This window comes from Chamaea fasciata, unplaced genomic scaffold (assembly GCF_029207755.1).
Source record: "Chamaea fasciata isolate MVZ Bird 193981 ecotype frontalis unplaced genomic scaffold, bChaFas1.0.hap1 SCAF_6, whole genome shotgun sequence".
NCBI classification, from domain to species: Eukaryota; Metazoa; Chordata; class Aves; order Passeriformes; family Sylviidae; genus Chamaea; species Chamaea fasciata.
In genome coordinates, this window is record NW_027094091.1 from 42,939,167 (window position 1) to 42,964,571 (window position 25,405).

The window sequence follows — 25,405 nt, forward strand, 5'->3', positions numbered from 1 at the left end:
AAATGTAGGATAAAAAAAATCCAAATGCTGTTACAAATTAAATGAGAGTATAGGGGGCATGTCATTGCATCAGTCACAAAGACAAAATAATTTGTAAATGCCAGTAAATGAGTTCTATTATTTAGCACTTGTGGGAAGCAAGGAGGAAGGGAAGCATATACTTGACATCATGGCTCACTGCAGCAATCAATATTGCATCTTGCAGAGTCAAAATTTTCTCTGTGTGTTTATTCTTCCAGCAACCAGGACCTCATTTAATGAAGTAAGCCCAAATACTGCTGACATCTACCCCATTCAAAACTGAAATATCAGCTTCAAAGTCACTTACCCTACACTATGAAATCATGCTACGTCAAAACTCCAGGAAGTGCCTGAAAGAAGCTGTGTGAGTCAGTGAGGCATAGTGTGCAGTAGAGGAAAAATAGAGAAGGCACACTGCTGTTTATATGACTTTCCTCTCAGCTCAGAGACACACAGCCCTGGTGGGGAGGGCAGGGCAGGTCTGTCAGATGGCATGAGGGACGGGGGGATGTTAGGGCCCCAGCAATGGGGCTGGGCATGGGGAGCCTTCTAAGTCAGCATCTGAAGACCTGCCTGGTTGGGAATGACGTGAAGTAGCATTCACAGGTGTTTTGTGACTCTGGCAAAACAGGTAGGTAGATGTCTCCTGTCCCTCCCCTATCTGCAACCACCCTTGCAGATAACCCTTATCCTGGTTATACAAATCAAAAGTCAAACTGTCAAGAAGGTAAAGCTACCTGTTTAACTCAGCACAAAATTGGTGATTTCAGTTTGAGCAATGCTGTTGGGGAAACTTTGCTAAAATCCTACCTCTGAGATATTTGCACATCTGTGACTCAGTGGATTTATATCTCTCCTAGCAACTATTCTTACCGTGAACCACATTAACATACACAGAAGACTGATTTTTCTTCTCTCCACCTATTGAGAAGATGGAGTACCTGGCCTACAGAACATAATGTAAGCAAGGTCCTCCTACATCCTGCAGTGCAAAGGGGGCTCTCCAGGTGGGACAAAGCAGGCATGAAGCATTGCTTCAAAACCAGAGCATTTTTCTATCTTTCTTGTGTGGTGGATGTGATAAATAAGAATGGTGATTAAGTTATAAGTTGTTGGTTATAGAGTTGTAATGTTTTGTTCAAGAGTTATAATGCTGTTTGGCAGTTTTGTCCACTCTGTATCCCCTACCCCAAAATCCCACTTAGCTTTTCCATCAAGTCAAGCTGTTGCTGCTCCCTGGCATCACTGCTCCCTGGCATCACCACTCTCCATTTCTGCTGCTGCTCTGCCTGCCTGCACCCAGCCTGTCCCATCGGCTTGTGCCCTGCTTGCTCCACTTCCTGTCGGATCCTCTTCCCACTTCCTGCTGACAACCGGCCTGTCACTCAGGCTGCTGCTGCCACCCTTAGGGTAATTAGAAGAGCCCAGCTGCATGGTGGGACCATATCAACACCAAGAACCCCTAGCCAAAAACGAGCCAGCTCAAAGTTTCAATCTGCCAAAGACAGCACTGGACTTAGCATACACAAGGGTATTTATGCCGAGGGTTTTCATAAGTTTTTGTATCTCGCCATAACTTACAAAGTACTTAAAGAGCAAGACACCCCTGGACTCCATGACCCAGGAGAGTTCTTTGGAACCCCCGCGAGGTGAGAACTCCCACTCTGCAGCACCAGCAGCAAAGTGGATTGCACCTCCTCCTCAGCGGTGTGGACGAAAGGGAGCAGCAGCGGCGTAGGCCACCCCTCGAGACCCTGTTTATTAATAAAGGCATTTAAAGGAGGAAACTGTGTCTCCTGCCCATTTATAACAGTGGACATACCTTTACAAAAGAGATTCATGCTGCCTGAAGGTGAAGTATTGTTTGGGGTGTGGCTTCTCCAAACAGGTGTTCCAGACCAGGGTTTCACAAAAAACTTGCTGGTGCCACAAGCAATCGGACATACTCTAATACAAAATCCCCCAAAGCGGTTTTCACTGCAATTGGCAAAAGTCCCTGGACTTTTAAATTAAAGAACACTGCTCCATAAATTGCATTGAATACCCAAACTGACCTATACAGGAGATTTACTATGACAATCACACAGAGCAGTATTTTATCAGAGGCTGAGCACACAAACACACCTTTTTATCTGTGAAACTCAAGGGTTGTATGAAGATGTGAAACCATTAAATATTCTCTCTCTTTTACACAGAAAAATGAAGATTTGGTACATGGTATTAACTTCAGTTGGGTTTGAGGAAGCTCAGCATCAGCAGGACACAGTCTAAAACTTACATGACTGAAAATTTTATGATTTATCAAGCATCACATTCCTAGACAAACATTACACAGGAGTCATGCCTCTCTGGCATTTGACTTTTAAACCCCAGGGCTCTCCTGTTCTATCCACAGGACATACAACCACAAAGCATTATAATTAATCTTTTCCGTTTTAAATTTTTTTTAAAAAAAGAAAGGAAAATATTTTCAACAAAACGTCTACATCCATTTCTGAATTAATCTTATATACAAAATTAAAGAATAATTAGACAGTGTCTAGTGGAATGTATATTTTGTGGGCCTAGAAAAGTCAATATATTCAGAAAGAAAAGCAATAAAATGAAAAGATTCCTTAAGCAGATTAGAAAGAGCTAAGCTGTCACTTAAACTCATGTAGTTCTGACATTTTGCTATGTAAAACCTTGAACTTCAAAGAGTACATTGCACAAAGACAGCAACAGGGACAAATTGAGAAATTAATATTGCAACAAGGTAAAGCAATGAACCTAATAGCTTATTTTTAAAAAAGCAGCAAACATCTGACATGGAATGAGAAGGCTCAACTACTTTTCAGAGCTGTGCCAAGTCTCCCAACACAGAAAAGCATAGCACAGCGAAAGCTGGCATGGTTTACATGACTTCTGGACTGAGCGAAGTAGCATCTAGCCAGCTCAGTGTGGAAGCAGCATGAACTTGGATCCTTCTCCTTTATCTGCGTAGCTAGTCTGTGTGTGTCCATCTCCTGGACACTTGTGGCTTCCTCAGGCAAAAGACAGGGTGTTTGGGCACACAGCTCAGGAGTGGACATTTCACTAGTGCCAGTGTGCTTCCAGTAAGTTAACATACAGCACTTACACATCTCACCTCAAACTCCGATCATGCCTGTAAGGGACCTGGCTGAGATACTGCTGAGAAGGCAGTTAGACTAACAAAAGAAAGATCTGCATTCATAGCAGGACTCAGGCACACAAAGATGCAGCTGTAACCTGTGAACTTGCTGTTAGTTTCCTTCCAGCAGGGAGTTAGTTCACTCTAGGAGTCCAAGCTTCTCTTAACAGCCCAAGATCTGCAAAAATGGCCTCTCAGCAAATAGATTCAGAAAAAAAATATAATTGAGCTGTTATGATCTGCACATTGTTTGGCACACCTCTTGGAACATGACAGCAACCCTACAGCCTACCATATAGCTGAGAAAGGCAGACTTTCAGTGGTTATTTAAAATGTCTTTCACCCATCCCATCAGTATTTATTATGTTTTCCACATCTTTTCCCATGCCATTACATCAGGCCTATGAAAAAATACATTGACAACATAATATTACATACGACTTTGGTCAGAGATAGTAGTGTCAATGGAAACTCTTTATACAATATTACATCACTTATTCCAAAGGAAATCTCTTGTTGTCGCACCACCTCAGTTAACTCCATGCCAGACTTCCACACAGACAGGTTACTTATATTTCTAGGGCACTGACTGCTCATCAGATTTGCATTGCTGTTGATACCGCAGTCTCTTTTCTCTCATGGTCCTATTATAGTGAAAAAGCCCTACTTCCCATCTACTTGAATTGACATGCTTTGGATGACGACAAGAAAACTTAGCAGTAAATAAAGGAAGAGACAGATTCACAAAGAGGCACAGGCAGGGGTGTCAGCTCCTAACCACAAGGTGCCTTGCAGTCTGCAGGTCCTCCTGCCAAGTTTTCTGTGCTTAAGCAATCCACAGGAGTGACACCCACAAAAGCCAGCACATTATCACAGAGCTGTGTAACTTAGCTACTGTGAATGGTAAGATCTTAAATTCTCTCCATGAACTTGGTACCCTCATCTGGACAGCAGGAAAATGCCCGTCTCCAGCTGGGATTCATACATTCTCATTCTCTTAAGTTCCCTTCCTTGAAAAAGCTGACTGGGGAAGAGATGAGAGCCAATTACAGTACTCGAGAGATGACAGATTTGGGCTCAAATCTCCTAGCAGCCAGATAAAAGCTTAACCAACATTCCCTTATTTAATTGTATCTTTTTAGGTTATTGTAACTTCGGAATCCTCCTGATGCTGCTGTCTTGCTATTAGCAAATAGCAAAGGGAATCCAAAGACGGAGCAAAGACCACTCCATAGCCTGTAGTCAGGCTGTTGTTTAAGGCACTAACCTTGAAAGTCCAATCTCTGCCTCAGTAATTGGCTGTTCATTAGGCGTAGAATCGGGTTTCTGTGCCCACGATGGCAGGAGCTGTTTTGCTGGGGTTCAACAGGTGCTTTCTGAGCTCTGCCAGACTAACTGCTTCAGAGAGGACAGGTACAGTGTCTTCTCTGCCTAAGTATGAGGGAGATGCCCAGCTGCTCAACCCTTGCTGCTGCTTAGCACCTCCAGACACCTGGGTTACTTGGCAGGTTTCGAAGGCTGACATTCCTGCCTGAAGTATTTAAGGCGGCCATTAGGTACTTAAGGCCATGTCTACAGATGTGGGTGCAGGGCCACCTGAGCTGGCAGGGATCTGCATACTGACTCATAAAACAGAAATGCCAGGGAGTTCAGCACACAAACACAAAATCTGGCTCTGTGCACGGCCACTGACAAGCCTTTGTGCTGTGCACAAGCCTGCACTCCATTGTGACTTTTCCAGATTGAGGGTTCCTGAACTCTAGTCTACCCCAGAGAGTAGGCAGGCCCTACATCTGGCTTCAGTCCCTGCACGGATCTTGCCTGAGTTCAGCCAAGGAATAGTCATTATGGGGATTAAAACTAAACTGATTTCATCTAGCCTAGAACACACAGGAAACAGCTCAAAGGTGGATTTCTGCCTGGGTTTCTCATGGATTTCAATTTTAGTTAACACTTACAATTGCAGGCCTGTCTATTTTCTCCCTTGTTTCAGAAGCACAAATCATTGCCAAGGCTCTGGCAGCCAGGCCAGAAAATAGTGACAAATAGTGTAAGCTGATCTGGCAGACTTCATTAAAGGCAGATTAAACATTGACAGTCCCCAAGGTTTTTGTGATATGATTGCATGACATGGCCAATGAACTAGTCACTCCCTAGGGTGAGAAGCAGAGATGATGTTCAACTGCCTGGAGAGTGGAACATAGATTATTGTGTGAAATTACATGTTGCGACAGTGTAAGATACAAAGCACCATCTCTGAACAAGGTGCTTCACCTCAAATAAACCTTGTGACTAGCTAAATAAAAGCCCATCTACTGCAAAGATGGCTGTGCAATGTAGAAAAAGAATCAACAGACCTGCAAAAGGACAACACAGGAATTTAACAGCCTGTCCTAGTCAGGATATCTTGCCTTTTTTCCTATGCAAAGTCCATAGGTCTGATCATTTAAGATTTTTTTTTTCAAGAAATATTTGAGAATGGTTCCTCATTTACAGGATCAAACATTATTATATCAGAATGTCAAGAAGTCTCTGAGTTATCTGTGCTTATGGCAAAGTTGTCTTGAATCTGAAATGGTCTCCTAGTTCTACTATCTTCTAGTAACCTTATGATTTTTCTTGCTCTACCAGGATGGTGGATTTGGAAGTTTCTAATGACAAAGATTGCATGACTGCATTTCCCTTTTCAATCCATAATACTCCAAACACTTTCAGATTTTCTTTTACATCACCAGACCAAATAAATTGGTCCTACTTGAAAAGTAACCACTTAACATCAAAATGAGGATGTTATCCATCAATATTTCATTGTAGGTCCAGAGTAGATAGTGTAGAAAGAAGCTTCACTGGTTCTATACAGCTACATCACAGGAGACTGCATTAAGATAATGATACGAAGAATTGTGAAATTCGTCACTGAGTATCTGAAATTAAAGAGTTTGAGCAGTATAGAAATCATAGAATCATAAAGGCTGGAAAGGTCTCAAGGTCTCAAGTCCAACCTTTGACTATATACCACCATGCCCACTAAACCATAGCACTAAGTCTGTTTTTTACATATTTCTAGAGATAGAGACTCCAACACATCTCTGGGGAGCCCGTTCCAATGCTTGAACACTTGCAGTGAAGAAATTTTTTCTAATATCCAACCTAACTTCTCATGGCAAAACTTGAGGCTGTCTCCTCTTTTCCCGTCACTGGTTGCCTGAGAGAAAAGATCAACCCCCACCTTGCTACAACTTCCTTTCCAGCAGTTGTAGAGGTTATAAGATTCCTCCTTAAGTCTCTTTTTTTCCAGGCAAAGAGCCCCCAGCTGCTCCTCACAGGACTTGTGCTCCAGACCCTTCATCAACCTCATTGCCCTTCTCTGGACTCTCTACAGCACCTCAATGTCCTTCCTGTGGTGAGGGGCCCAGAACTGAACACAGCGTTGAGGTGAGGCCTCACCAGTGCTGAGTAAAGAGGGACAATTACTGCCCAGGTCCTGCTGGCCACTCTATTGCTGATACAGGCCAGGAAGTCACTGAACTTCTTAGCCACCTAGGAACACATCCAACCGTGGACCAGCATCTCCAGGTCATTCACCATCAGACAGCTTTCCAGCCACTCTGCCCATCTGTAACACTGCCTCAGGTTGCTGTGACTGAAGTGCAGACTCAGCAGAATGCCTCACTGAAACTCATACAGCTGGCCTCGACCTATTGAAATGAAAGGTAATAACCTCAACTGTGCCTCACTACTTTATCCAGAAATGCAGGAAATTCAGCTACTTAATCACTAGCATTATAATCAAAAAGTTGAAATAATTCGGCGAGCTCCCACAGAACAGAGGGTTTCTAATTCAGGCAGAAAATTATTTGAATTTCCATGTTTCTCTACTAAGATCTGGATTGTATCTACTGATAAAATTTTGGAAGACAGAAAAAGTGCTGCTGAATGTGTCTCATGGCCAGGGAGCACTGCAATCAAGAGGCATAGCACAGCTTCTTGGCTGTCTCATGGATTTAGTCACATGGAACCTGTTTCTCAGTGCTGCAGGTTCTGCCTTTAACAGCCGTTAGTGATTTCAACCACATCTGGACATGTTTTAATGTTATTATATCTAGCAAAAGCCTCTTGAACATAGCACATGCAGTGTCCTATTTGAAGTGGTCTATCCTGCCTTTATTATTAAATAAAATTGTTTGGTTTGCTTCCAGTTACTGCAGGACATAGTAAGAGACAGCAGGTGAAACTGAGATGCTGCTACACAGGGGAAGGTGGACCTGTAAAAGGGAAGTCAAACATTGTTTGGAAAACAAATGAACAGCTGGTGGCATGTTTTAATCCTTGCCTTGTCCACTGTCCCCATTCTCCCTGCATTTTAGTACTTTGACACCATCACCATAAGGAGCATTCATAACCCCTCCACTTATCCCTTTCAGACCAGGGAGCCCAAAAAAAACCCCAAGAAATAATTACCTTTAGGTCTCCTGCTTCATCAACTCAGCATGGAGACAGCTTGTCAGTTGTTCTGACACCGTTTGTGCTAGAGAAGTTCTGAACTGAAATGGCTGTCTCCAGACTCCAGGGACATCCAGAGGGAACTTCCTACACCACTGTTTACTTGGAATGTCTTTATAATTGTTAAATACAAGGAAACAAAACACACAAACCAAAACTATCTACCAAGACAATTATATTCCAATGTGACTGACGCATTCAGCTAGTTAGACATTTTATGGCTTTACCTCCAATTTAGAATGAATTGAGCAACTTTCTGGGCATGTAGGGGTTCTAAGGGTAATGGAAAGTATAAAAGCACTCATTCAAACCCTCATCAGCAATCTTTTCCAGCAGTCCAGTCCAAATCAGCTATTTCAGTGGATTACTTACAGTTTAGGAACCACACACTATGCCATGCCTAAAAAAATAAATTCCTAGAGATAACTAGAATGCTTCAGAAACCACTGTGAATTAAGACAAAGATCATTACAAGAGGAGGAAAGAGCTGCAAGGATGTATGTTAGTGCAGTATCTTTTATCTCTTTCAAGTTTTGCAGAAGTCATTCTCCATGCACAGAGAGTTCCTTGGTTTCTAGAGGGGAATAGGCTCTAACTTGGTGGGAAGGAACCAAAAATGTCAGTCTGCTTCTATGATAATTTTCTAGAGATAATACAGAGAATTGAGAGAATTATTTAGATGCATCTCAGATAACCCCAGTGCCTGAAACTAAAATTTCAACTCTAAAAAGTCACAAACTTCCTCCTGTTCCCAGGCTGAGCTTGAACTCAGGGAACAGAAAACAAATCCTTTGTTTTCCAGCACAATGCTCTCATATCCACTTCAGAGATGGGATTCTGCCTTTATCTACCAAGCTTTTTTTTGGCAACAGCTCCCATTGTATCCTTCAATCTGAAGCCAGAGAATTGAAAAATACTACTACTTCTTTTGCCTTCTCCAAATACAGTCCTGCTACAGTGGGTGACATCCATAAGGGAGTCCTTGGTGGAAAAATGTGATAATGTGTGGCTTTCAACCGTACCTTCATTCCTGAAAGCAAGAAATTTTTGACAAATTCACTGTTTTCTTTTGGCTGTTTCTATGTTGAGCCTGAAGGTTCTTCACTGACCCCATACAGTGCCTAATACTGGTGTCTGAGCTTAACCTGTTAGGACCAAGCACAATTTCTACAGGCACTGGCAGAATTTAAGTTCCCAAAACAGATATTATGCACCTAAAAGCAGAGCACTTGTATTTATATTTGAGCACTTGTCTCAAATTACTAGTCTTACTTCTAAGCACAGTCACAGTAGTATTTCAGTGTATACAGAAATATTCACTCTATTACTCAAGGATATAAATTTTCCATTACAGTCTTTGTACATGTTGCGTGCAGACGTTACAGCTCAGATGTAGCAACATATGCGTCTAAATATCTGTGTGCTAGGAATATTAGATCCTTACTGATCTTACTTTGCTGAAGAACATCATGTTTCCTCTGTACAAAATTAGTTTCCCAGACTCTGTTACAATCAGCAGTATGCACAAGCAAACAACAACTGCTCTTACAGGATTCAGTATCGACAAAATGAGATTGAAATCCCATTGTTGATTAGTGAAAAAATGAAGTTCATTTTAATCAGCATGAGCATCTTATTTTCTTTGTATTCCTAGAAAATAAAATGCACTGGGAAGAGCACACATTTGTCAGGGAACAGCCTGTCTTAAATCTCTGTTTTGAGCAGTTAGTGGCAACTTCTCTCCTTTTTAAATTAAGTAAACTCCAGTACTATTTTCCACAGAAGCAGCATTTTCTTGGTATGAACTATCTGCACCTCAATATAAAATACTTTAAGATTAACGTGGAACTAATCAATAGTTAGGTCTAATTAAACTTGCTACTTTAATTACATAAGTTGTTGCTTTTAGAGACTTTATGAAAACATCAGAGATGATGAGAAAGACACTTTCATTTCATGCTCTCTCAATCCGCTAAGCCTTTCAATAATCCCTTCAGTACAGATGTCCATTCTGGCACCAGGTTGCTTGATGACTGTACTAGAGTCAATTAAACGTGGCCATCTTGGCCACATTCAGGACTACAGACTACCAGAGAAGGTCATGGTCATAACCAATGCCTGTCAAACAACTGACTGCTGGGATCTCACCTACGGAGTCCCACCTTTCTTTTCTTGCCCTATCCCTTCCTGTAAGTGCAAACAATGGATGCATAGCTATTACTCTGTGTTGCTGGGCCGCTTGGAATAGAAATTCTACCATCTTTTGATTGTAAGGAGAACTACACCTTTAAGAAGCCTCCCTTCTATATTAAGTCCCTGCAGGAAATCATCTATAATTTACTGAATGAAGCATACAGATCCATTTAAATGTGGAGACATGAGATGAATAGTGTAGTGTGTGAGCAAAGTCCTTTACAAAAAGCAATGTGGTTTGAACATATTCTTAAGAAGGCCCATAATGGGCAATCCATATATACCTAAGAAGAAATATATTAACAGTCTTACATGTGTCAGCTCTGGTGCACCTATGTCTATTTCACATGTCCTAGCAAACTGTTTGGAAGCAGCCCCATTAGGACAGCTTCATGTTTCCTTTGGCACTTTCAGCCTGTGACTAAAATGGTGCTTAGTTCTTGGGCAGATCAGTACAGATTGAAGTTGGTATTAAATACAGACTCTTTGATTGTCATTTAGCAGTTTATATCTACATCCATTCAGAAGTGACAGACAGTACCACTTACAGAAATGTACAGTGATCTATAGAAAATTCTTACAGTTCCTAGAGAGGTTTCATATGGAATCAGTTAACTAGCTTATTGAAAGCCTTAGAACCAAGGATTCTTACATTTCTATGCCTAGACAAAGTTCTTCTGAAAGAAATCAGAAACACTTTGGAGATGTTCATAACAGATCTTCAGAGGCTGGTTGTCCTACTCAGTGCTGGTACATAAAATTGGGATATTTTGAAACAAAGTTAAAAGATACTGACATTTTGGGGCACGTGTAGATGTATTTCATGTATTTATAAAAGGTAAATTCCAAAGCACTGCAAATAAGTAAACATATTTAAAATCCAAAGCAACATGTTAAAAGGTACATTTTCCTTTTGACATTAAGAACAGTTTGGGGAGTGGACTGTTTAATAACATTCCTCTGCATAGCAATAATGGTTCTACTGGATATCTGACAACAGAAACACTGGTTTAATACCCTGTGATCTAGCAACAGCATTTTTGCCAGTCCCGGAAAAGAAACCACTGGCATTTTGGGTGTGCATTATGGCATGTGTGGTTTAATAGTGCTTAACCATTTTATAAATTCAGGGAAAAATCTTGGTTTCAGTGAGGTCAATGGGATATTTGCTACAAACCTCAGTGGAGTTGGGCTTTCATACATGATATTTAAGAAGAGGGGCTATGATCTGAAGAAGAATAAAGGAGAAAGTAAAAAAGGTTGGGTTTTTTTTTCCATTGCAAACAAAAAGGTCACAATCAACAATAGTGGGTAAAATCCACATTTTTGGTAAGATTTCCCCACCCCCACCCCCATCAATTATGCCGTGCTGTACACAATTTTTAAGCAACTGTCAAACAATTTATCTTTGTACATATGCAAAGAAAATGGAAAACAGTACATACATAGGCTAAAAAGTCGAGATAAGTGTTGTTTTTCATTTTCTTCTCTCATTAGCATAGTTCCACTAATACTCAGTCCCTTGTGTGTAGCTGGAATTACACAGAGTAATAAAGAACAGAGTAGAGGTACTAATTCAAAGACCTCTTTTTGTTCTCACATGCAATGTTATTGAGCATTACAAAATAGTGGTGAGGGGTCTTCACAGTTGACAATTCACTCTGATCTTTGATCTAGACCATCTGTAGCAGATCATATACCACAGTACTACAGTACCTAATTCCCTCACACTGGAAAACCAGGGCATAGACTCAGTGTTTATTCCTGCTGGATGGAGACAATGCATCACTACTAAATAATTCAACAAAATTACCTTTTATTCAAAACCACCTTGTATATTCCCTACTCCTCAGCAGCAACAAAAGCACTCCATCCCTCTCCCATGACTCCCCTAAATTATGTAGAATCTACTTTTATCCTGGGTATTTATAAACAGAGCATGAAACATGGTTTTTCTGTAACTAGTAACAGTGTTTCTTTAGCTGTACACAGCACCTAAAAAGTTGATCACTCTAGTAAATCCTTTCCATCTGCTGGTTCAGAACATAACTTGTTACTGGATCTCTCAAGGCCTGGGAACCCTTGATCTCAAATCCACTGTCTCACCAAAGATGCTGGTTATTGACATGATTAGCCTCTAGAATTGGAAATGTACCCAACTTTTGATCTCCCTTACTTGTCTGTACCTGGTAGTACTGTTAGTATAAGGACATGGCTTTGTGAAAAACTATGTTCTGAGGGTTTTGCATCATCAGTCAGATGAAAGAATGCTTATCTCAAAATGGGATAACGATTCATTTATGGTCCAGTGAAGGAACCAGCCTGTATGTCATCTGGAAAGGAGAATACTGTCTAGCTAACATCTGAAATGCATCAGCATTTCTAGAGTAAGGTGAACTACTACATGTCCTGTATAAGAATATTTAAACTGATCCTTAAGAAAGTGATGAATTACAGGAAAACATCAAGGAAAAGAGGCAGAATGCTTGAATCTGAACAGAATTCCAAGAAAAGTTTGGCCACTTACCACATGAATGCAACCCATAAATACAGGGTTTTTTTCAGTGACATTTAAATCCAAAGTAGTGGGCTTTGTCCAAGAACTAGATCCCAGCCATAAAGCACCAAAGTATTCTGACTGGCTGAAAATGAGCTTAAGTAAAGGTGCATATCCAGATTAGCTTTTATTTCTTTTGGCTTGCTTATTCACCTACTAACTTTGGCTATATTTAGCTTATGTAAATATATTATCCTTTGATTTATCTTATGAGGGATTTAGGTTAACTTGGAATAAATAGAAAATTCTGCTCTGATGGGTGTGGATGATCATTAAGACATGGGTATTGGAGCCATTTTAAAGGTGCCCAAATACCACCATTATTAACCATACAGAGTCAAGAAAAAGTTAGGAGGACTTCCTTTTTCTGAGCTGTTGTGCCTGCTGGAAAGCTGTCAATCCAGTGTTAGTGTGGAGAAAATGTCATCCCCACTGACTAGCACTGGTTGGAGATATCCCAGCATGCAAGAGACCTGTAGGGAAAATGCCAGCACTGTGAATCAAACCTCCTCAATGATTCATGACACATGACTCCATCTGGGCCAGGCAGCACTGAGCAAGAACCTGATGTGTACATGTATATTTCTAAACTGCATCAGAAATGTTTGGCACATTCCCCGAGACTGAATGTTCCTGTTCCTTGCTCAGCAATGACATGAGATACTTCCCCTCTGAAAGAGCAGTTATCAATCCAAACTCCAATGCACGACAAGACAGCAAAACAGGCGACAATTTCCCATGCATCACCTCTTTAAGGCCATTATTAGCTTGTTTATCATCACTGTTCTTTCCTAAGATTTTTCAGTACAATACAATACAAGCATCCAGACAAATGGAAAAACAAAGTTTTGTAAGGTTATGTGTTGTAGGGTTCATGAGTTGCAGCTGTATACTCTGTATAATGTTTGATTAGAAAGGTCTTTTCCAACAATATTGGACTTTCCATTTACAGTACTCAGCAGAAATATTTGTGGTGACATTTGAAAGTGCTCAAAATGAGGATTCCTTCCTATTTCACTAGGAACTCTGCATTAGACCCCTGTTGAAAAGACCAATACAAGCAAAATAAAAATCATTTGCATAGAAAACTGATCCACAAAATAGCAGTGTGAATTCACGGCATGGACAGCAATATTTCATGATTTTTCATTTTCACAGAAACAATTTCCACATGCTCAATTACTGGCTACAAGTAAATTCTGAGATTTCTCTACATGCCACAGCATGGAATAGATGATCCACATTTCATCCTAAATGCCCAGCAGGTCTGTGTTCTGATATGCCTTTGTCTCTTGCCCTATTTTCCTTTAAAAACTCAAAAATCTTTTTGAAATGTGCCCACCTTATGCATATGTTTTCAAGCTTTTATTCTATACAAAAATACCTGGAAAACAAGATGACAGCATAAGGAAAGAAAGCTACAGTTATTTTAAAAAGTCAGAGCTGGCAGCATATTCTGGAAAATGCCAAAGGGTTTGTGGAATAAATTCCATTTGACAGGTTTAGAGAGAAAATAATCCAGCTGCTTTCAAACACCAAATGCACCACTAAAAAGTCTCTAAAATTCCCCGAAACATCTTAAATCAACAAAACATACCATCCTCCTACACAAAACAAAAACAACAGCAACAAAAGAACCTCAAAACATTCCTATTTATATATACTTCAATGCTAGCCAAAGTGTGCCTGTTTCAGGCAGTCTGTCAAAGAATACACTTCTTTGCAATCAAGGGCATAGGGTTGAGGGATTTTATGATGCTTCAGGCTATTGCAAAGCTAGGCAAAAAGATGAAAGCAGTTATGCTGATGAGGGACCTGGGATAAGAAATCAGGCTGAGCCATATGATGATTGGTATCCTTTGCAAAAGCACCTCTATCCACTTGATTACATTCTTGCAGTGACTCTATCGTTGAACAGGAGTTACCGGCTTAGTGTTCACTGAAGTCAGTCGTGACCTTCTACTACTTTGAAAAGGTCTTTGAATCAGATGCTAAAAGAATAAACATCATCTATTTATATATCCTCTTCCAAATGTAGGTACAACCTGTTCAATTCCTTCATGACAAGAAGGGCACATAGAACACACTTCTAGTAAAACTGGAACTTGGAATTAATTAAGAAGGGGACTATCTCCTTCCTTGTAATAGGAGAAAATATCCAGAGATGGGAGAAAATTGTAATTGGAGAAAATACCCATTTTGTCTGCAGAAATGGGAATACTATCCTTTTAATTCTAAAGAGAATCTGTATTTTCAGGCCGTTGCTCTTTGTCATTGTTCCTTCAACAGAATATCCACTGCCACAGGTTCCTAGCTCTGCTTCTTACAGCCACAGCCCCATGGGAGAGGTTTATGCCTTGCACAAGCCAGCAACTCATGGGACTGCACTCCAAAACAGGTTTTCAAAAAGGGTTGGCCCTAGTGAAATGTGAACATATTTTATTTCATTTTTAAATTGAGTGTTTCACAGAAGGTTTGAAGTCAGTCACACTAGTACAAGTGAAGGTAAGGTAGTTTCCAGTAAGAAAAGACAAGTAAGCCACTGAAAAACTACTGACAATACTATCCAGGGACAACAGTCTGGATGTCCAAAATGCTAGTATAGTGTCCTTGTGGAAAGAGTCCTCCTTGTAGGTAAGTAATAATCAAAGGCAAGAAGCAAAATGAATAAACATTCTACTGAAAGTTCCTTTCATCTCTCCTTATCTCCTGATAATTTTACTAAGCAGTTGTGAGGAGCTTTGAAACTCATATTTCAAGCTGGTAATTTCCAGCTAGTCTTTAAAGAGATAAGTATCAAATCTAAGCAAAAGCAGTAACTCTGCAGTACGAAAAATAAACACAAACTTTTAAATTTCTAAACATACACACAAAGAACATTAAAGAGACTTGTGCTCAAGTAGCTGGAGATAGAAGGCACATATTTGGCAGGCGACATGACTAAATAAGAATAAATGACTCCATATTTTCCAATTAAAATGGGATTTACTCTGACTGATCTGCTGCAAACTAGTCTTTTTGTCCTTTATCAAGTGTTTTCCCTCAGCTCGAAAGGCAGCAGCTAGGGAAAAATCATGCTGTGCTTCTGTACAATTAACTTAGTCAAGCAATCAAACATGCAAAGAAGAAACGGAACAGCCCTGTCTGGGATATGCAGAGTTCTATCCCATGCTTACACAGTGCTGAGCATCCAGTATGGTAAAAGCCCATAGCTTCCAGTATTTGCATATTTGTTATATTAACATGTCACCTCCACAGTTTCTCTAAAAAAAACCTGAGTGAATTACAAAACCATTACATCACAGAAAGTTCTGTTGGGTAATGAATATTGGCACTGGGATTTCAATACCCAAAGTGATGCCTGTGAGTGCCTATGGATAAAGTTGTTATAATTAGGCAGAGAACCATCCCACTACAGAGGGTCTATAATTTCTTACACATTATCTCATCCCTATGGTTTCACATGTCTGGGGAGCTCCAGAATGCTCTGTTGGACATTTCATCTTACACCTTCTATCTGAACACGTCTTTTTCCAATACTCTAATTTGCCTTTAATTTGCCAGCAGTTGTATTGTCAGGAATAGGGCAAACAAACAGAAAACATCTTACTTTTATCACTTTTCATGTCCAGAAAAGGGCAATGGAGCTGGGGAAGGGTCTGGAGAATAAGTCTTATGAGAAGCAGCTGAGGAAGCTGGGGGTGTTTAGTCTGGAGAAAAGGAGGCTCAAGGATGATCTTACTGCTCACTACAACTGCCTGAAAGGAGACTATAATGAGGTGGGGGTCAGTACCAGTTGGAATTGATGGGGTTTATTTTCCTGCATTAGGATAAGATACTCTAAGAAAGTTACTTTAAAAATTTAAAACACCACTAACCATACTCATGCAGGACTAAACTGGAGTTTTACCCTTTTTACTTTAAACAGTATTGTTATATTTCAAGTCTTGTTCTGAAAAGATATTTTAAAAACCATTTATGCTAAGATGTTTGAGGTACCTGAAAATAAATCTTTTGGTCTCAACAAAAACTTAGCTGAAAAAGCAACTCCTCTTCTAAAGAAATGTCATTCTTCAGCTAGAAATAGAGGAAGCCATTTCCAAAATCATTCCTTTTATGGCCTTTACTGTGCTGGAGAATAAGATTATCATCTAACTGTAACCTTGTTCCTGCCAACAAAAATTAGACTGCCCAGATGATGAGTTCCATTTAAAGTGAATGAAGGCTTTCAGGAGCTCAGGTCTCCCTCAGTATCCAGCCCTGCTAAAATGGCATGTTTGCTTCTGGCATGTAGTTTTCTAGCAGTAACCTGGACTAGTGAGACACAAAACTGTGTCAGCGGGCAGAAAAGCAGAAACCAGTACACAGAATATATTAAATATTCTTCATTAATAATTAACATATTTCTGTAAGTGTTGACATTATTCTCACTTCTATGAGGTCCAATCCTGACACATTTGCCCTACAGTCGTGCACCTGACTGCCACAATATACACATTAAAAAAGAGCAATGACAACAGAAGAGGTTTCAGCTCTAACATTACTCAGGCACATGCAGATCAGAGTCTTGTGCCATTTCAACCACCATACAACAGTACTGACATTCAGCCTGCGTCAAGTTATCTGGGGCATCTTTCCACTATGTTGCAGGCATACCTATATCAAGGAAAATACAAATCCTTGGATGTCAGGCTCTCTGGATCATTTGCCACACCATCCAGCAGTGGTAATAAAAACATGAGACCTTTGTAGAAAAAGCTAATGAAAAATTACAGCAAACTTCTCAGGGATTTTGCTTCCCAGGAAAATCAAATGTAAGTATTTTAATATAATATCTGATCAACCAACTTTCAATACAATAACACTTGAAATTAACTCTACATCTAAGTCAGTTCTATTCTATTTGAAAATCTACTTTTTCCTTCTTCCAAAGAATTTAATTTCCCTTGTTGCCAGAACTTGTGCTTTGCCTCAAGCTAGTCAAAATACCCAATTCTTTATAGTTTTGCATTCTTCTCCTCCAGGGACATTCTTCTGTCAGCTCAGCAAGACCTTTTTCATTATAAATCCTCTTTTTTTCTTTCTTTTTTCCTCTCAAGCCCTCTCACTTCTGTGCTCTTATTTATTAGATACAAGCATATTTTATATCTCCCCACTATTACTTTTCTAAGGTTTCTTTAATTCCATCTATCTCATTTCATAAGGAATACACCCATATTGCTTAGTTCTCATCTCCATGCAGTCGTCAACTTGTTCCATCTCTTTTTTTTCTTTCAATCTTTTTCCTCCTCAGCCTCATATCACCTTCCTCTGTTCCTAATCCTGTCAAACTGATAGATTGTTTCTTGTGTCCACAGGCAATGGGCAGTTGGGCAGTACTCATTTCTTCAAAATTAGCATCCATTCAGGAAGTGGGGTATTTGTCACTCAAATTAAAGCCAAGAATTGCTGTTTCACAGCTGTCTGAGACCAAGAAGATGCCACTGTGGATACAATCTGTTCTTAGGAGACTTAAGAAATCTTAGGGATTACAACACTTCATCAGTATTAACCCTGTACTGATCTTTAGAACAACTGTAGTTAAAATTTTCCATTCTGATTGAAATAACTTGAGTGACTACAAATTTCATTTGTTTCAAAAGCTTAACCTCAGACCTGTGAGGAGTCGTTGGCTATGGCAGTATGATAGCAGCCGCATCCAGACTCATTTCTAAATAGGGGAGGGAGCAGCAGGTGCAAAATCCAATGGGACTCACTTGGCAGAACAAAATTGAGAGGTCAGTACTCATAAGGAGAAAAACTGCAAAATTGTCATCTTCAGATGGAGCTTGCTTAAATATTTGTGGAACATAAGATATCCATTAATCCCACAAAATTTCAAGAATTAGAAGGTGCCATAAATAAATTGTAACTACTAATGCTAATGACAGGCATACATATGTTTTCCTCTACCTATGGTTATCCAATCAAACCAGCACAAAAGCACACATTAGGTGGGAAATTATCTCAAGAGCATGAAAGAAGGTTTACAAACTATGACTTCCCAGACCAGGACAGGCGCAGAGGGCAGAGTCACAATTAGGTGAGAGATACTAGTCTCAGCTTGTCTGGGCAGGAGAAGAAAAAGAGATGCCATCAAGCAAAGGCAGAGCAGCTTTTCAGACAACAGTAACCAGTAGAAGAGGCAGTTTTTAAAAGATAGCTTAGGAGCTGGCTGTGGTCTTAACACTTGGTCTTAATGAGCTGGATTGAACTTGCTCCAGCAGAGTTGTGCTTAAAGCTGTTTTTCTGGACAGAGGGCTGCTGTCCTGGTCTAATTGAAGTAATTCCATATCCCCCAGGCTCCTGTAATTAACTTGGGTTTGGGGTTTTGCTGTGAAGACCACTATTAAAATGCAAGCTGCTTATTGGTAGCAGTACTGTTTGTATTACTACAGCACCTCTAAAACCTAGTCATGGCTCATGATTCCAGTGTCCTGAGGTGGTACTGACAATGAAGAAAAATAATGGAGTACACACCACAAGATGGAAGCACTGTGTCTTTCTCCAGCATGGCAATATTTGTCAATCTCCAGAATTTCAAATTTGTCTCTTTGTGGACACATGATTTCGTGTCGCCCACTGAATACCAGCCTGGGAACCAACCAACAATGCTGAAATATTACTCATCATCTACCAAATACGAAGCCACCTTCCTCATGGTAGGGTCTGCTGCAGGGAGAGCAGGTGACTACTGTAGGTACTCACATGGTTCCCATCAGAGCAGCACTGAGGCAGCTCACTGTCTCTCATGTGCTCATCATTACAATGCCTCCTCTGTCAAGAGAGACTTTGTTGACAAAGCACCTTGCCCAAGATGATTGGGGGAAAAAAAAAAAAACCAAACAAAAAAAACCAAAGAAGGAACTGAATTTAGATTTTCCTGGTGGCCACAGAGCTTAGAGTATACTATTCTCTGAATAACCTTTCCTTACATACCATATTTCCTTAAATACCAGGCTTGCATACCATATTAGGTTTAGATGCAAATGTTTACACAGCACATCTAATTTCTTTCTTTTCAAAAAGAAAAGTGTAAGGTAGTGATATGCTACAAAAAGGCCCTGAACACTACAGGGTTTCATAGCTTTAAAGGACTGAAAATTATCTTAAAACCTCTCTATTTTCTTAATCATGTTTCATCTAAAACAGTCACATCATTTCACAATTAGCTGCTGTATAGTCGTATTTGCGCTTGCACTGCATTTCCTCCACATTTTTTATACAGTAAGCAAAATTTTATTACCCTATTTGAGGAGAAGCTGAAACCCAAAGAGAACAAATAAAATTTCACATAGTAAGTGAGTAAGTGTCCTGAGTCTGCAAGAAAAGCAACCCAGAGCATTAGAGAAACGTAATGTGAGCCCTCTGGCTCCTGCGTCATGTTTTGTGCTTGGCATGACAACAGTGGGGACCACGGGCATGGTTTGCTGGGCTGGAACTCAGACAGTCATAGAGAGGCAGCAAGTCTGCCAGTGGACACATCATGAAGCAGAGCTTTAAGCAGCCAGAAAAACATTGTTTGAAAAACAGAAAGGGAAGAGGTGGTTTAAAAGCCAGTAAAATACTCCATGCACAATGATGAGCCCATAACCTGAATTTTCAATCCAGCCTTGTGAGCTGAGACTGTCCACAGAGGAAGAAGTATTAGGTGAGGGTGGAGGCCTAAATGGTAGCAAGTTGGCCCATTTAGGTCTTCATCTAAGGAAGTTCATGGTAGGAACTGAAGTTTGCTTTCAGTCTGAGTGCCTCCCAGATTTTGTTTTTCACATTATTGCTCTCTCTATGCATAAAAAAAATTATTTGAGCTGACTGGAAAAGCTTTCTCTTACTTTTCGATTCAATGCTCAAACATTTAACCGCTCTTTCTTGTCCAGTTGCATTGGTCTTTGCTTTCTCACATTAACCCCCATTCACAATTCCTTGCCCACCATTTCTCTTTGTAGTTTCTAGGAAAGAAACTCTATAAACTAAAATTTTGGTGACTTGAGGAAATAACAGTTCTGAATGAAACAGTCTAACACCTGAAGAGTCAGACACAGTGAGCCCTGATCTGAATACCAGCCCACTCCTTTATCTAACCATCCACCCCAGAAGATAACTATGCTAATCATATCAGAAAATACAGTGCTGCAAGCATACTGTGGCTGCGTATTTACTGGGAGGCACTTGAAGAAGTTACTTGCACAATCATGCATCATTCAAGGTTCAAGGTACAGTTTAAGCACTGCTTATACCTTTCAGTTTATATCCTGTTATCTTTGTCTGCATACTAAGAAGATCTTAAATCTCCAGACCATCCTTCATGTCTAGTAAGAGGTTAGCAAAAAAAAACCAACAAGGCTATAAGAAAAAAATTTTACACATATATTAACATGAATCCTCCATGCAGTAAAACATAATGGAATTGTAAGAATATTCATTACGATTCAAAATATTTTAGTATCTATATGTTTCAGGTTTCAAACCCAAACATTTTTAAAAAAACTGGTCCTTAAAAATGAAGTCCATGGTAACTTAAGTGTAATTCTACTTTTTGAAATTTTTTGCATACAGAATCCCCCAGTGCTTCTGTAAATTAATTCCAGTGATAATGAAACAAATGCCATGAAAACAAACACAAAGTAGCTTATGAGGCAAAATAAGGAGTCACTCCTGAGTTGAGCCATGTCATTGGTGAGCATTTCAAAACACACAAAAAAGTGTTGTACTATTTTATATGTCCAACATGCAATTTTAAGTAACTCTCCTATGAAACTGCAGACAAGGAGAGCTCACCGACCATGAATTCCCTCATCAATTTATGACCTGTCTCCAGTGCTGTTTCTCTGCTTTCAAACAAAGAGGAACAGGCAGGTTTACAGATGACACTCAGCTGCAGACAAGAGGTAAATAAGCTTAATTAATCAGAAAGAAAGAATTTAAGTACCTACCTTCTTCTCATTTTCTTGGTTCCAGCTCCTCTGCAGTCTTCAGCCTTGCAAAACTCCCCCATTCTGTATGACCCCACAACAGACTCTTGAGTGATTCATTGTGGCAAACTTCCTTCTGTTCAGCTTCAGACTGGCTGAGGTGGAAAAAAATTAAACAAAGGAAAAAATAAGAAATGGAGGCACTGACAGGAGAAACCAAATTCTTCTTAAGAAACAGTGGATCTGGTTAAGGCAGTCTGTTCTTCCACCATGACAAAGAGCTAGTTTAGTGACTATTGACTTTGCCTGTAGGTCACTAGGGTGCTAATGCCAGGCAAGGCAAAAGGATTCTTGTCTCTTGATAGGATTTAAAGGTAATCATCAGGAGAAAGAGTGAGAACAGCTAGTAGCATTTGGGAGTGTGATTGCTAATCCAGTAATTATGCATGATTGACTTATTAACTGTTTCACTTGCAGAAACAAATGGAAAAAGATTCTGCCAACAATCTGCCATTCTTTGGTAGAGATCACAATGTCTGAATCCCTTTCTTAGAGGAAAGCTGTGGCAAATGTTGAGCCTGTGCATTCCAAAATGAGGGATTAATTTCATCTTAATGCATAATCCTATATGCTCACAAAGGAGAGAGCGCTGCAGAGAACTTTTTTAAAGGATGCAGAAATATATCTAGTGTGTTATATATGTTTATAGACAAAAGAGGAAGAAATATTTCTTCATATATTTTTTCTCTTGTTTATCACAACATCAGTAGCTAAAGTAGATCACATGTACAAAGTTAGCCATTACATTTCACCTACTTATTCCCCTCCAGCACCAAATCCTAATTCCATGTGTGATGTTGCCACAAAAACAGCCAAACTGCATGTTGTAGGTTACACATTGTGGGTTACACATTTTAGGTTACTCTTCAACAGGACTATGGGGCCTTGAAGGACACTGGAGCCTCTTACACAAGAAAGCATTATTTGTTTCAAAAGACTTACAATCCAACCAGTCACCCCACTGAAAGAGCTGCATTAGCAGCTCGGACAAAAATCATTCATTCACAGCATTCTGTAAACTCCCATCCTATAGGCACTTATTTGCATGGTGTAATGATACATGCAGGGAAAAACTTGCTGATTTATACAGTGGCCCAAGTACAAGCATTAGAGGCAGAAATTTTCAGCCTGAAGGGCCATGTGTGCAATGCTCAGCTGCCACGTATCCAGGTCTCTTACCACAAATAGCATAGAGCCTTTTAAGTTGAATTCAGGTCTCACTTTCAGAATTCTTCCCTAGTCCCTACTCAGGTGTCCCCAGTCACATTTATTCCCTATTATGGCTTTAAGAGAGCACTGCTTTTGAAAGAAAAGCTATTAACATTTGCATTATGCCTTCATGCGAGGAGAACTTCTCTATTTGAGTTGTCAGTTTAACTGTTAATTACCAGATATCTCATAAAACCAGTCAATATGCAGGTTTTGGTTCAAGCAATCTGCATTCAGTATTAGAAAATAAGTGAGACTTGTTAACTTTCAATAAACAAAATAAATAAAAGAGACTGAAACAGAAAGAGTGAGGGATAGGACACAGCCTATAAGAAAAGTAAAAATTTCTCTTGGCCCCTACCTAGATTCATACGGCCAGAGCTCCTTGCCTGTATGAATTCTGCAGCAGCTAAAAAACATTGCTGAGCCTTCTACACATTTTTAGCTCTTCAGCTCCTGCCTTCAAATTTAATAGAACATGTTAACATCCAAATGCAACCCACTGCTCTTCAAAGAGCAAAACCCTCTCCATTCAGCAGTCCATTTCCTGGATAATGAGAACAATCAAAGTTGGCTTGAAAGTAGGTAGAGTAGTTGGCCTCAGACCATCAGCTGCACAAGGTGTGCAGCCAGTGTGACATTATAGGAGATCTGAACAGAAGCATTGCCTGCAAGCAATCTAAAAAAGCTGAAGATTAAGATCCCCCCAAAACTGGGTCACACTTTTTCTTTTAAATTAATGTTCTAGGGAAAACTTGAGTAAGAAACTGTGAACTGCGTGCAAGAAGAAAAATATTTGCATAATGGTGCTTTCTCAGCAAGTGCTCTCACTTGCACTGTGGGCAGCTTCAGTGCTGATGTAAGAGCCCTGCCTAACTCTGCACCTCACCTTGCTTTGGCTTGTACTGTGTAATATCATATTGTGCTTCATCTTCACAATTAATCTCAGTGATTTTTTCAGACAGATTTGGACCTGTCCTCTGACAATTTATGAATACTGAAAACTGATCTGGGTGTCAGAACATCAACTCAATTCATGTATTTGCTTACCTTGGTTAAGCAGTGACCTTAAAAAGCAGTATAGAAATAACAAATTGTCTCAAGATGGCCACGTGTCATTAAATACTGGGATAATGGCATAACATCAGGAAGTTTTCCCTCCACTTCACAGTCCTGACTTTGTCTAAGGAAGGGAAAGGACTGCAAATAAATAGCCATAGGATATCTTAGCAAAGGGAGGTACAGGAGCAGGGCACATTTCAGGTGGAACAAAGATTTCAAGTCAATGAAGCAGTCCAGCCTGTCACAGTCTAATGACAGGAACAGGGTAACAGGTAAAGTCAAGTTTAAAAATTATCCTAATAATCTGGTTTTCCACAAAGTATATTACCCCTAAACCCAATTACAATCCCACTATATTTTCTTTAGTACAACATTATCTGTCAAGAATTAAAGTGATTTAGTAGGTATGTAACTACTTTGTAGAAATTATCTAAAGTCTAAATTTGATTAAATTTTAAATAAAGACTTGTTTACTTTTCTTCTCCAGTACAGATAATATCTTTTTCCTTACTTAGGTGGTACATTAGTCCAGCACCAGACTAATTTAAAACACTGAGACTATATCAACTGTGTCTCTTTCCAATATCCTAAAAATACTACACTCTTCTTCCCTTTTCCCCCCATGCTTATAGAACGTAAAACAGCCTTTTACTGTATTACCTTTTACTTGAAGTCTCCACACAAATTGTTCCTTCAAGGCCTTTAATGCCTTCAGAGGAGAAAAGTCATAAATATTCCTTAGCTGTAGTGCCTGATATTTGACCGTTCATGCTGACTATTCTTCTAGGTCAAAACCAGAGTCCCTGGCAGTGCCATCAATCTCAAACACATAGGAACAAAACATTACATTAACCAACACAAACACTGTAATATCTCAACACCAAAATATTTAAATTCCAGGACTCTGTTATACATGTACATGGTATGTCATGTACATGGTAACTTTATCTTTCTGTATCATTCCAGTCATAGACTTGGACATGTCACTTCTAACAGAAAAAATTTTAAAAAAATCACACAGGAAAAACTAGCCTAGTCCATTGCACTGAGCACTGTATCATGCAAGAACTGCAGGTGGGTTATGTACAGTTCGCTCTCAGGGCTGAAGGATTACACTGACAGGTAGAGAAATTGAAAAGGGTGTCTCTCATGGACCTGTCAATTTCTTCCTTACAGAAAACACTGCATTTTCAGGGTTGAACAGTCTTCACACATAAATCTTAACAGCTCTGTAAACATCTGTGTGATGGTTCATCAATTACCTTTCCTTGGCTTCTGTCACCAGCAAAGTTTGGGAAGACCTTATTTCTCTCATCAGAGAGTGACTTTTTCTGGAATTAAAGTCCATGTCACCTCTTTTTTCCCCATCTGGAAAGAGAATGAAAGAAACACGGCTAGTTGTAAATCTAATTCATTGTCTTACCAGAGACTTTTCTTTGTCCATTTTTAACACACTTGGCTGAATTTCACTAGCTCCCTGAAGTCTTTCACATCTGTTGTTGCTCAGTACTCTGAACCTATAGCACAATGCAAGACAGGGCAGAGATACTGATGACACCTCAGTATGAACAGATTCCACAATCATTCCACAAAAAGCCATGATGGCTTTTTGAAGCAGCTGTGTATACATTATGTCCTAGAGACAAACCTTTTTTTACCCTTACTTTTTTTCCAAAGGGCAGCTTTGAATCTGATTGT

General features: G+C 39.8%; 1 protein-coding gene across 3 annotated transcripts in view; it reads right to left on the reverse strand.

Moving 5' to 3' along the window:
• The window catches only part of TRIM2 (tripartite motif containing 2), a 120,036-nt gene extending 95,001 nt beyond the window's left edge, over nucleotides 1–25,035 (reverse strand). For 2 of the 3 annotated variants that reach the window (XM_066186126.1, XM_066186110.1), the window contains exons 1-2: nucleotides 24,970–25,035; nucleotides 21,398–21,531 (exon numbers count right to left, since the gene is read on the reverse strand). The gene's annotated coding sequence lies outside the window, so the exon portion shown is untranslated. Of the gene's footprint in view, nucleotides 1–21,397; nucleotides 21,532–24,367; nucleotides 24,417–24,969 lie in introns of those variants that run through there. The other variant, XM_066186115.1, reaches the window with a different exon arrangement.
• Between the last annotated feature and the right edge of the window lie 370 nt (nucleotides 25,036–25,405).